Below are 12,595 nucleotides of genomic sequence, written 5' to 3'. Positions count from 1 at the left end.
GGGATTGAACCCAGGTCTCATAGATTGCAGGAAGATCCTTTAGCAGCTGAGCCACCAGGGAAGCCCAAGAATACTGGACTGGGTAGCCTATCCCTTCTTCAGAGGATCTTCCCGACCCAGGGATTGATCCGGGGTTTCCTGCATTGCAGGCAGATTCTTTACCAACTGAGCCATGAGGGAATCCCATCAGCTTACTCTGATACATCCCTTTCTCTAATTCACTGCCTTCTTGAGTTTGGTGCTGGGCTCTCCGATGACTGTTTTGGTGTGTTTTACCCAGAAGTGGCTCTGTGCCCAGCATGTTCTTCTCTAATAAGTCTGACTTGTTCCCAAGGACATCTCTCTGTCATGCTGATTGTTAAGACAATGGATTGTTTATTAACGAGTTAGGAATCATGAAACTGTGTTTCTAGCTGCGTTATCTTAGACAAACCATTTAATCCTTTTGATTCTGATTCCTTGTTGTTGAAATGAAGAGGTTAATCTTTCAGCTTTAAGTGTTTGTCTGTATATTGATCTTCACAACCCAGATAATCACGATGGTGTGATCACTGACGTAGAGCCAGACATCCTGGAATGTGAAGTCAAGTGGGCCTTAGAAAGCATCACTATGAACAAAGCCAGTGGCGGTGATGGAATTCCAGTTGAGCTATTCCAAATCCTGAAAGATGATGCTGTGAAAGTGCTGCACTCAATATGCCAGCAAATTTGGAAAACTCAGCAGTGGCCACAGGACTGGAAAAGGTCCGTTTTCATTCCAATCCCAAAGAAAGGCAATGCCAAAGAATGCTCAAACTACCGCACAATTGCACTCATCTCACACGCTAGTAAAGTAATGCTCAAAATTCTCCAAGCCAGGCTTCAGCAGTATGTGAACCATGAACTTCCTGATGTTCAAGCTGGGTTTAGAAAAGGCAGAGGAACCAGAGATCAAATTGCCAACATCTGCTGGATCATGGAAAAAGGAAGAGAGTTCCAGAAAAACATCTATTTCTGCTTTATTGACTATGCCAAAGCCTTTGACTGTGTGGATCACAATAAACTGTGGAAAATTCTGAAAGAGATGGGACTACAAGACCACCTGACCTGCCTCTTGAGAAATTTGTATGCAGGTAAGGAAGCAACAGTTAGAAGTGGACATGGAACAACAGACTGGTTCCAAATAGGAAAAGGAGTTCATCAAGGCTGTATATTGTCACCCTGTTTATTTAACTTATATGCAGAGTACATCATGAGAAATGCTGGGCTGGAAGAAACACAAGCTGGAATCAAGATTGCCAGGAGAAATATCAATCACCTCAGATATGCAGATGACACCACCCTTATGGCAGAAAGTGAAGAGGAACTACAAAGCCTCTTGATGAAAGTGAAAGTGGAGAGTGAAAAAGTTGGCTTAAAGCTCAACATTCAGAAAATGAAGATCATGGCATCAGGTCCCATCACTTTATGGGAAATAGATGGGGAAACAGTGGAAACAGTGTCAGACTTTATTTTTCTGGGCGCCAAAATCACTACAGATGGTGATTGCAGCCATGAAATTAGAAGATGCTTACTCCTTGGAAGGAAAGTTATGACCAACCTAGATAGCATATTCAAAAGCAGAGACATTATTTTGCTAACAAAGGTCCGTCTAGTCAAGGCTATAGTTTTTCCTGCGGTCATGTATGGATGTGAGAGTTGGACTGTGAAGAAGGCTGAGCGCCAAAGAATTGATGCTTTTGAACTGTGGTGTTGGAGAAGACTCTTGAGAGTCCCTTGGACTGCAAGGAGATCCAACCAGTCCATTCTGAAGGAGATCAGCCCTGGGATTTCTTTGGAAGGAGTGATGCTAAAGCTGAAACTCCAGTACTTTGGCCACCTCATGCGAAGAGTTGACTCATTGGAAAAGACTCTGATGCTGGGAGGGATTGGGGGCAAGAGGAGAAGGGGTTGACAGAGGATGAGATGGCTGGATGGCATCACTGACTTGATGGACATGAGTCTCAGTGAACTCAGTGAACTCAGTGAATGTTTGGTGATGGACAGGGAGGCCTGGCATGCTGCGATTCATGGGGTCGCAAAGAGTCGGACACGACTGAGCGACTGATCTGATCTGATCTGTATATTTAACCGTGGAGAAGGGAATGGCAATCCACTTCTTGCTTGGAGAATCCCTATGGACAGAGGAGCCTGGCTGGCTACAGTTCATAGGGTCGCGCAGGTCGGATCCAACTGAAGCGACTTAGCATGGCACTATATATTTAACAGTTACCCTTTACAAGTATTTGTTCAAGGTTGATATTTCCACTGGGAGCTGGGCTGATGAGAATAACGTGTAAGTGTAATTAAAAGATTCATTAATTGCCACTACTGTAAAGAGAAGTAAAACGTATTTGTTAGAAGGGGATATTTTCATTTTGGAGTAGGCTGATACGAGTACTTACCCATTGTGGACTCATTCAGACTCAATTCAGAATCCACATATTTTAGTCCTACGCTGCCACTAGTTACTTTTGTTATTTATGAGTCATTTATGAAATGAGTATTCATTATTAGCCAACCTCTTTAGATCACTGGGTATGTTTCTGATAAGAAAACTTTTATAAAATTTAGGAAAATTATTAAGCATTTATTAATGTTTAAGGCTCTATTTCACTAATATATCTTAACTGTGACAAGAGAAATATAAAACATTGAGAATTTAAATATATCTGAAGCTGACTTCTTTTTATTTAGATCACTTTCATGAATTAAGAATCTAAGTCAACATAAATTTCCAGACAGATAAAAAAAGAAATGAAAGAAAATTTGACAGATTGAGAGAGATGTAGGATCTATCGAGGAGGACAGACACAATTTCAGAAAGAGAATGTAGATAGTAACCAAAGCAACAACGGAGGAAAATGTAAGTTTGATGCAGCCATCATGTGCCAAGCAGAATACATTTTAAGAGACTGATATTTAGTGACATCCTCCTAAAATTTTACAAGAATGACAAAAAACTCTTAGAAGCTTTATGACATAAAGAAAACAAAATAAACAATGAGTTCTAAGGCAAGAGACCCAGGGATTTCCCTTGTTGTCCAGTGGTTAAGAATCCACCTTCCAATGCAGGAGATGCAGGTTCAAGCCCTGGTTGCGGAACTAAGATCCCACGTGCTGCAGGGCAACAGCCCACATGCTGCGACCACTGAGCCTGCGTGCCACAACTAAGACATGGCCAAATAAATACATAAATGTTTCTAAAAGTTAAATACTAAGGCACAGGACCCATGGTTCCAAGTTTAAAAAATTTTCCAATTTTTATTGTATTCATTGTCATACACATTTTAGTTCTTGGGTCTATCTTCTCAAATCTTGTCACTCGTCAAACTCCTGTGTTTTCTCATACGTATTGTATATTGTCTCAACTGGAAAACTGGAAATGACTTTTTAGCTTATTAACTTTCTGGTCAAGAACATTCTTTAAACATAGGCTACTGTACTCTTTGTAGAAATACAGATTTAAGGTTTTTAGTAACAGCTCACATGGTCCCTCAGTTCAGTTCAGTTCAGTCATTCAGTCGTGTCCGACTCTTTGCGACCCCATGAATCGCAGCACGCCAGGCCTCCCTGTCCATCACCAACTCCCAGAGTTCACTCAAACTCATGTCCATCGAGTTGGTGATGCCATCCAGCCATCTCATCTTCTGTCGTCCCCTTCTCCTCCTGCCCCCAATCCCTCCCAGCATCAGGGTCTTTTCCAATAAGTCAACTCTTTGCATGAAGTGGTCAAAGTATTGGAGTTTCAGCTTTAGCATCAGTCCTTCCAATGAACACCCAGGACTGATCTCCTTTAGAATGGACTGGTTGGATCTCCTTGCAGTCCAAGGGACTCTCAAGAGTCTTCTCCAACACCACAGTTCAAAAGCATCATTTCTTTGGCACTCAGCTTTCTTCACAGTCCAACTCTCACATCCATACATGACCACTGGAAAAACCATAGCCTTGACCAGACGGACCTTTGTTGGCTAAGTAATGTCTCTGCTTTTCAATATGCTATCTAGGTTGGTCATAACTTTCCTTCCAAGGAGTAAGCGTCTTTTAATTTCATGGCTGCAATCACCATCTGCAGTGATTTTGGAGCCCCCAAAAATAAAGTCTGCCTGTAAAAAAATACTGATGGAATATAATGTAGTTTTCATTCTTGCCACGTCTTTCCACGACCAGGCCAAGACCAGAGCCATATAGTTAGTTAGCTTAGATACATACAGACCCTGACTGCTACTAAGAGGATTTAAAGCAGCTACTCAATTTCTTGTTCTGTTCTCTTGCGTAGTAGAGAAACACATTCCTCTCCATCTGAGCCCAAAGCCTGGCCTCCAGTCTAAGTAAAAGATGCACTCTTGATGGCCAAATATACCCCTACCCAGTTTAACACTAAAATGTTCTTAACTCCAGTTCCATTTTTCTGAGAATTCGGTGTCAGGCTTCTCTCTTTTAAATGGTAGCTCTTGGGCTCTTAAATCCTTGCAGAAAGCATGGTTGCTCTAAAACCTTAAAAGTATTTTGATTTTTCTCAGGGTTTACCAGCCCATCTCAGTGACACAAGGCTCGTACTCTGATTTTCTTTGAAACCATTGTCTTCTGCATTAAATATTATCATATGCCTATCACCCAATTACCAGGATAGACTGCCAAGTCTATATTTATTTTCAAACAGAAGTTGTGAAGTCTACAACTCTCCTTTTTAAGGTTTTGGCTTTTCCTAATAAGTGCCAACATGTTTATTAAACAAGTCTCCAAATTAAAAAAAAACCTTTTCTACATGTCTGCTGCTCTGTAACAAAAATATATGCTAAATTTAAGAAAAATACATGCTATAAAAAGCATATGCTATAAAATGAAGCCTAAATTGACCAATTTTTTATTCTTCCTCAAGTCTTAGTCTTGATACAATCATTCCTCTTTAAAAGCTTCTGTGCTTGCTATCACTGATAGAAAAACAAAGTTGATTTACAAAATATAGCAGAACTTGGCCAAAGTTGAGACAAACTGTTAATATGGAAAGGGAGTTAACAGGGTAACTCCCAAAGAAGGGGACAAGAAAAATGCTCTTTTGAGAAAACAGAGTAGGAAGATTTTATCACAATCTATTTTTTTCTCTCTACCTCTTCCTACTTTGGACTTTAATCACAGTCTTAGAGTTGCAGACAAACATCTAGGAGTATCCCACTCGCAAGACTTTTCGTATTTGTCTAATACAGTATTCATTTTCAAAGTAGACTATAATTTGGGGGCGGTTCGGACTTTTCAGGATTTCTATAACCAGTGATCATGCTGCTGGAAGTTTTTGGTTAAGAGCAGTCCAGTACCTGAGCAGGATCCTATGGGGCATTCCAGGGACAGATCCCCCACTGTGTCCTCTGTCTGCCTCTTGTTTATGGAAAAAACTTTAGTCTCTGAGGCCTTCCTGAGTTCCAAAGAACACATTTAATCAGAGAAGTAAGAAAATGCAGAAACAAAGGAAAACAGTCCAGTAAGACACGATAATGATAGTTTAGCCATTAAAATCAAGGACATTTAGCTCCTCTTCAAGGGCTACAGATAATATTCTGAGCCATATCCTTGAGCTATTTTGCAGGTACTAAAACCCCCACCAGGTAGAAGTTAAATGCATACTGATCACCAGCTTGTAAACACCAGACCAGTTGGAATTGGAAGGTTTCTGATTTTCATTCCTGATTACCTCATCACCAACCAATCAGAAGAATGTTCATGAGCTGATCACATACCCTGAAGCCCTCTTCTTCACTCTGTCCTTAAAGACCCTTCCTTGAAAGCCTTTGGGGAATTTGGGCCTTTTGAGAATTAACTGCCCATTTTCCTTGCTTGGCCCCACATTGGGGCCAAGCTGAAACAGAGGCTGGGAATTTAGAGAACAATCTTGAAAGGAATGACATAGCCTGAGGACATAACATAGACTGATTAGCATCAAACAGATATAAGATGGCAGACAATTGACTTTCACTAGACCTTGAGTCTCAGTGTGCACTCACTGTAACATATCAGCAAGCTAAGTAATAACCCTACAGACATCATGATAGTTTGAAGCCCATAAAGGTCATAAAGGTGGGTCGTGGCCCAATTTCTGAAAACCCCCACCCTTTCCCCAGGTGGTGTCAGTACTAAAGAATCCATCTGCCAATGCAGGAGACCTAAGAGATGGGGGCTCAATCCCTGGGTTGGGAAGGTCCCCTGGAGAAGGGCATGGCAACTCACTCCAGTATTCTTGCCTGGAGAATCTGATGGACAGAGGAGCCTGGCGGGCTATCCATTGGGTCGCAGAGCTGAACATGACTGAAGTGACCTAGCACATAGCCTTCCCCAAGATAGCTGGAATACCCCTCCCACTCACCAGCCTAAGAAATGACCCACCTGTATAAAAACTGACACCCTCCTACTGAGCTGCAGCTCTTGCCTTCTGAGGTGGCCCATACTTTGTGGAATGCGTTTCTCTCTAAATAAATCCACCTCTTACCTATCATTTTGTCTTACACTGAACTCTTTCTGCGATGAAATATCAAGAACCTGAGCTCCATTAAGTCCTCAGAGCAGGTGTGTGATCTCAGTTAAAAGACTTGGTTCAAATTCCAATCTGGGTTTTGCCTGGGTTCAAGTTTCAATCTGAGTTGCACAGTTTCAAAATGCTGCACTTTCCTTCACCAGACCCTGGGGTTTTTATGGCCTGTAGGTGAGTGGACCCAAGTTTGGTTCTGTAACAGTCCCTTTTACTTAAGCTCAACAAAGAAAAATGTGAAAACCAAAGAGGTAAACCTAAGATTTTGTTTTAGCTGATTTGAGGGAAAATGTAAAGCCTCGCCACAAAGTACTTCTCAACAAAGCATGCCTCAGTGAATTTCCTGGTGAAATTCAGGCCAGAGACAGACGCGAGTGAGCCCTGGTTTGCTGCATTGGATTCCCCTAGTGAAGGGTTCTGTCCTCCTTTGGAAGAGCTTTGTTTGGAAGGGATCTGAAGAAGAAAAAGGGAGGAACAGGTTCTGAAGGTTATCTCCGTCCATCAGATTTCTGTGGGAGCCCCTCCAGGGCTGCTGCGCCCAGCACCTGTGGCTTTCTGGAGCTCCTGTGTTGATGGTGCAAGGAAGCTGCTCTTGGTAGGGATTGGTTCTCCTGACTTCCTGAGATCTCAATGGGCTCTAAATCTCTGTAGAGTGTAGGTTTGTCTGTAGGTGCAGGGAGCTCACTGGAACTGATGGAAATAACGGTGTCAGGAAGGGAGGGTGATTAGGAATTCATGGTAGCAGATGGAGCAAGCCTGAAGGAGGAGCTTGCCAAAGGCTTGCACCCATGTTTCTCTTGACAGCCTCCCTTTCTTTTCCTTTGCAGGGTGTGTCTCTTCATCTCTTTTTCTTTTTTCCTATTTCTTCCTTCTTTTGTTATTGACTATTCACAATTTCTTTTCCTTATTGTACTTCTTTTGGTATTGCTTGTGTGCATGCTTAGTCATGTCCAGCTCTTTGTGACCCCATAGACTGTAGCCTGTCCAGCTCCTCTGTCCATGGAATTTTCCAGGCAAGACTACTGGAGTGGGTTGCCATTTCCTTCTCCAGGGGATCTTCCTGGCCCAGGTATTGAACCTGAGTTTCTTGTGTCTCCTGCATTGGCAGGTAGATTCTTTACCACTGCGTCACCTGGGAAGCCCATTTTATAGAATACACTTATTATATTTTTGCTCAGCATAGGTAACTAAACTAAGAAATTTGACTAAGACATTTCACATTTTAATTTCCTTTCCTAAAAGTTATACACTAAGAGCCTCGTGTCAGTGACCTGTGGATGGCTGCTTGTGGTGGAGCAGTTAGTTACTGTTTGACTGCCTGATTTGGTCTCTCAGCCTCTGTTTTGAGAACCCTTTACTGTAAGTCACTTTTGGAAGAAGTGGCTTCTTTCCTTCATGGGAACAAAAGGCTGTAGGACCAGGCAAATAGCAGGCAGAGGAGTATTGAGCCTGTTATTGAGGACTGGATAGTTAGACACTCTTGAGACTTAACGTTGAATCACTGAAGCACTGGGATGAAACAGTTACCAGCTGAGAAGACATTCTTACTGCTGCAAGAACTTTGCTGACAACTTGCTTGCTGACCCTTGAGAGCAACTTGGTTCCTGTTCTTTGTCCAAGTTGGGGGACCCAACTTTCCAGGAATTCTCTAAGCTCTTCTAATAAATTCCATTTTGCTTATTATAGCCAGAGTCGGTTTTTGATCTTCTCAAGAAAGGAAAAAAAAAAAAAAAAAAATCCAGATTCTATTGCCAGAAATGCTCCAGGATACCAACTCAACAGTGTTCTCTGAGGATCATGAGTCACTCTGGATACTTCAGGGACATATTTACCATTTCTAAATGAATTTTGATATTTAAAGTGAAAATTTAGAAAATTCAGCAAAAAAATAGAAAAAAAAAGTTCTCACCAGTTCAATGCAGCTACTTAAAATTATTTGTAGTTATCTCAAAATCAAAAAGCACATATTTCTACATATCTACCCATCTATTTAAGCATGAATAAGTTAGAAATTCTTTTCTCTTTTCGTCTTTGTTACTTGGTCTTTTTTTCTATCTGTAGCCAGTTCTGTATACAACAGATCTTCATCAATGTTGGAATATTTCAATTCAACCACAGAAATTTCTATGACATTTCTGCTAAAGACGAGTATTTTGTTTGTTCGGTTTGCAGGAAAATAAAAGTCAGGAATGTGTTCAGGCCATATTGTCTTTTACAGCTCATTTGTAGTGGATGGTAAACACTTAAATTGCCCAGTATGAGATGAGGATTTTGAAGCTTGATTTTGAAGCCCTGGGTTCATTCCTTGCATTTACTTGCTGTGTAATCTGAGGCATATTATGTGATCTTTATGCTTTAGTTTCTCTATTTGCAAAAAGGGGATGAGAATATCTGCCTTCAAGGTGAATGTGAATATTAAAGATAACATATGAAAAATGCCTGGTCATTCATTGTGTGTGGAACCTCTATGGCCCATGTGTCACCTATAGAAAGTAGGCTGTAAACTACAGGTAGTGTTAAATACAAAATGAGAGCAGCCCATTCCAGTTTTTCTCCTCTTACCTATTGCCTTAAATCAGTAATTCTTTTTTTAAAAGTAACTAATATATTTATTTGGGTAACTGGGTTTTAGTTGCAATATGTGGGATCTAGTTCCCTGACCAGGGATTGAACCCAGGCCCCCTGTATTGGGAGTTCGGAGTCTTAGCTACTGGACCACCAGGAAAATCTCACCTTAAATCATAATTCTTTTTTTGAGTACCCCTTGAGACCAAAGGAAGCAATGGGTTCTCTGAAAAAATAAACATCACAAGCCCAGAGTTTTGTATAAAATCTAGTGGGATTCTCAGACTATCTTAAAGCCATTTCATGGACTCAATATTAAGAATTCCTGCTTTAAATCAAGTGGCTCTTTTAAGCTGCCTGTTGTGCCAGGTAGTGTCATAAATACCCATGTTTCCCGGAAGGTGGGATGGGGCTGCAGAAACAGTTCTGGCCCGAGGGCTTTGAGGGGGAAGAACATAGGACTATAATAGGCAGGTGTGAGTTCTGTTTTCTTTCCCATTACGGAAGCTGGAAGTATGAATAAAGGACTTTAAGGTGGAAGAGTTGTAAAATGTAGGCATTCCACATCCCCAATCCCATGTCTCTCCTCTCAGTAGGAGGGCCACCAAGGAGACCCACCTGACCCACACTAGATTAGGAGGGGTTGGAGGGATAAATCTGTGTTGTGCAAATTTCCCAAGAAGTCAAAGTGCCTGGAAAGGCAGCTAGTACTGCTTAACCCAACTGATACACCCCCTCTGCTGACAGATAAGGCCTCAGAGAACTTGGATCAACCTGGACCATGTCCATGTTAAGTTGTTGTTTTTCAGTTACTAAGTCATGTCTGACTCTGCGACTCCATGGACTGCAGCACGTCAGGCTTCCCTGTCCTTCACTATCTCTGGGAGTTTGCTCAAAGTCATATCCACTAAGATGGAGATGTTATCTAACCATCTCATGCTCTGTTGCCCTCTTTTCCTTTTGCCTTCAATCTTTCCCAGCACCAGGGTCTTTTGCATTGAGTCGGCTCTTCACATTAAATGGTTAAATTATTGGAGCTTCATCTTTAGCAGAGTTCCAGAGAACAGCAAGGAGATAAGAAGGCCTTCTTCAATGAACAGTGCAAAGAAACAGAGGAAAACAACAGAATGGGAAAGACTAGCAATCTCTTCAAGAAAATTTGAGTTATCAAGAGAACATTTCATGCAAGGATGGGCATAATAAAGGACAGAAATGGTAAGGACCTAACAGAAGCAGAAGAGATTAAGAGGTGGCAAGGATACATAGAACTATACAAAAAAGGTCTTATGACCGGGATAACTATGATGGTAGGTCACTCACCTAGGCATCCTGGAGTGTGAAGTCAAGTGGGCTTTCAGTTCAGTTCAGTCACTCAGTTGTGTCCGACTCTTTGCGACCCCACGAATCGCAGCACACCAGGCCTCCCTGTCCATCATCAACTCCCGGAGTTCACTCAGACTCAAGTCCATCGAGTCAGCGATGCCATCCAGCCATTTCATCCTCTGTGGTCCCCTTCTCCTCTTGCCCCCAATCCCTCCCAGCATCAGAGTCTTTTCCAATGAGTCAACTCTTAGGAAGTATTATAACAAAGCTAGTGGAGGTGATAGAATTCCAGTGAGCTATTTAAAATCCTAAAAGATGATGCTGTTAAAGTGGTGCACTCAGTAAGTCAGCAAATTTGGAAAACTCAGCAGTGGCCATAGGACTGGAAATGGTCATTGTTCACTCCAATCCCAAAGAAAGGCAGTGCCAAATAATGTTCAAACTATAGAACAACTGCACTCATTTTGTGTGCTAGTAAGGTTATGCCCAAAATCCTTCAAGCTAGGCTTCAGCAGTATGTGATCTGAACCCGATGTGTAAGCTGGGTTTAGAAGGGGCAGAGGAAAAAAAGGTTAAATTAAATCTGTATATTAGTAACAATAGGTTTATGAAGTGCTTGTTCAATGGATGTGCACATATCTCACTGTATTTTCACAACTGTAGGAGGGCAGGGATTAGTATACATCTTCTACGGATATAGCAAACTAAAACTCAAAATCTAGTGTCTTGTCCAAACACACTAGTGGAGACTAACACTCTTTCACGATGCTGTACTTTTACAGAAATATGTCTTAGAATGTTACTGCACCTGTAATAAAATCTAATCTAGCAATTCATTCATCCTAGGCTTGTTCTACAAGATATGAAGTGGTTCTATTTAAACTAGATTCTACTTATTAAAGGGTTTGGCTAAAGTGGATGTTATATAGAGAAAGTCTGCTAACTTTCTGGAATTATGTAGTTAGTTCAATTACTGAAAGGTTTCAACAACAACAAAAAAACCACATATACTTGATAAAAATTGTTAATCAAAGCAATATATTATTGAGGAATTTGTTAACAATAATATGAATTTTATATTTTACATTTCTTTTTGTCAAAAACAAAATATTTGCTTCAAAACAAGTGAAAGGTGTATTTTTAAAGAAACCACAAAATTCACATCTTTAATCCTTTATTTTTATGAAATATATTAATTCAGAAAAGCACATAAACATATGTACAGTTTAATGGATTAAAAATAAAGTAAATATACATGCATCCACCATCTAGATCAAGAAATAAGGTACCAGCCCTCTAGAACCAATCATCTTCAATACAAACTTCACTTACTATTAATTCAACATTAATTTCCTGAATTCATTGAACATGAATTTTCCACAAATGCAACAGACACAATAATTGAAAATAAATACAAGAGTCTGTTTGTTAGCAAATTTAAACTAGCAAGGTATTTTGCTTTAGATAACCTATTTCACTTGTCAAGACGTATTATTCTTTCAAAGGAAGTGAACATCATGGTAAAGGTACCAACATCTTTGGGAAGAAAAACTGAAGTGAGCTGTATTGTGTTTTTTTTGTTTTTTTTTACTGTGGGGACATTATTCAGATTTGAATTTCTTCATCAAATGGAGATGCCATGATCACCCACCCCAAATTAAACAACTTAGAGCACAGTACAACGTAGTTTCAGATCATTTCTTTCCATATTTGAGAGTAGACTTAGACTGAGCTACAAGCAAGAAGAAATCCTGTGTTACAGTGGCTTACCAAAATAGCAGATTATTTTCTCTCACAGAAAAAAAATCTGGCTGTCGGTAGTCTCTCTTGGGCTGATACGCCTGTCCATTGTGCCAGGAAACCATCCTTAGCACACGGCTTCCACTTCACAGCTCAAGATGGCTAGTTAAGTTCCAGCCATCACATCACGTTGTGCCAGAGAAAGTAGAGGTGGAATAGCCCTTTCTCTTGAAGGATTCCCTAAGTTCCATGCACTTCTGCTTATATCCTGCTAGACAGAAGTTATCACAGGGCAACCTCAAGATACAGGGAAATAAGGAAATACAGTCTTCTGGACAGGGACAGTCCCACTAAAAATCAAGCGTTCTCCTAAGAACGAAAAGATACTGGCAGGAAGTCTTTTTTGCCACAGACAGCTTTCATATTTGT

The sequence above is a fragment of the Bubalus kerabau genome, chromosome 13 (genome assembly GCF_029407905.1).
Source record: "Bubalus kerabau isolate K-KA32 ecotype Philippines breed swamp buffalo chromosome 13, PCC_UOA_SB_1v2, whole genome shotgun sequence".
NCBI classification, from domain to species: domain Eukaryota; kingdom Metazoa; phylum Chordata; class Mammalia; order Artiodactyla; family Bovidae; genus Bubalus; species Bubalus kerabau.
The sequence above is the reverse complement of the archived record's forward strand: the minus strand, read 5'-3'. Positions refer to the sequence as shown.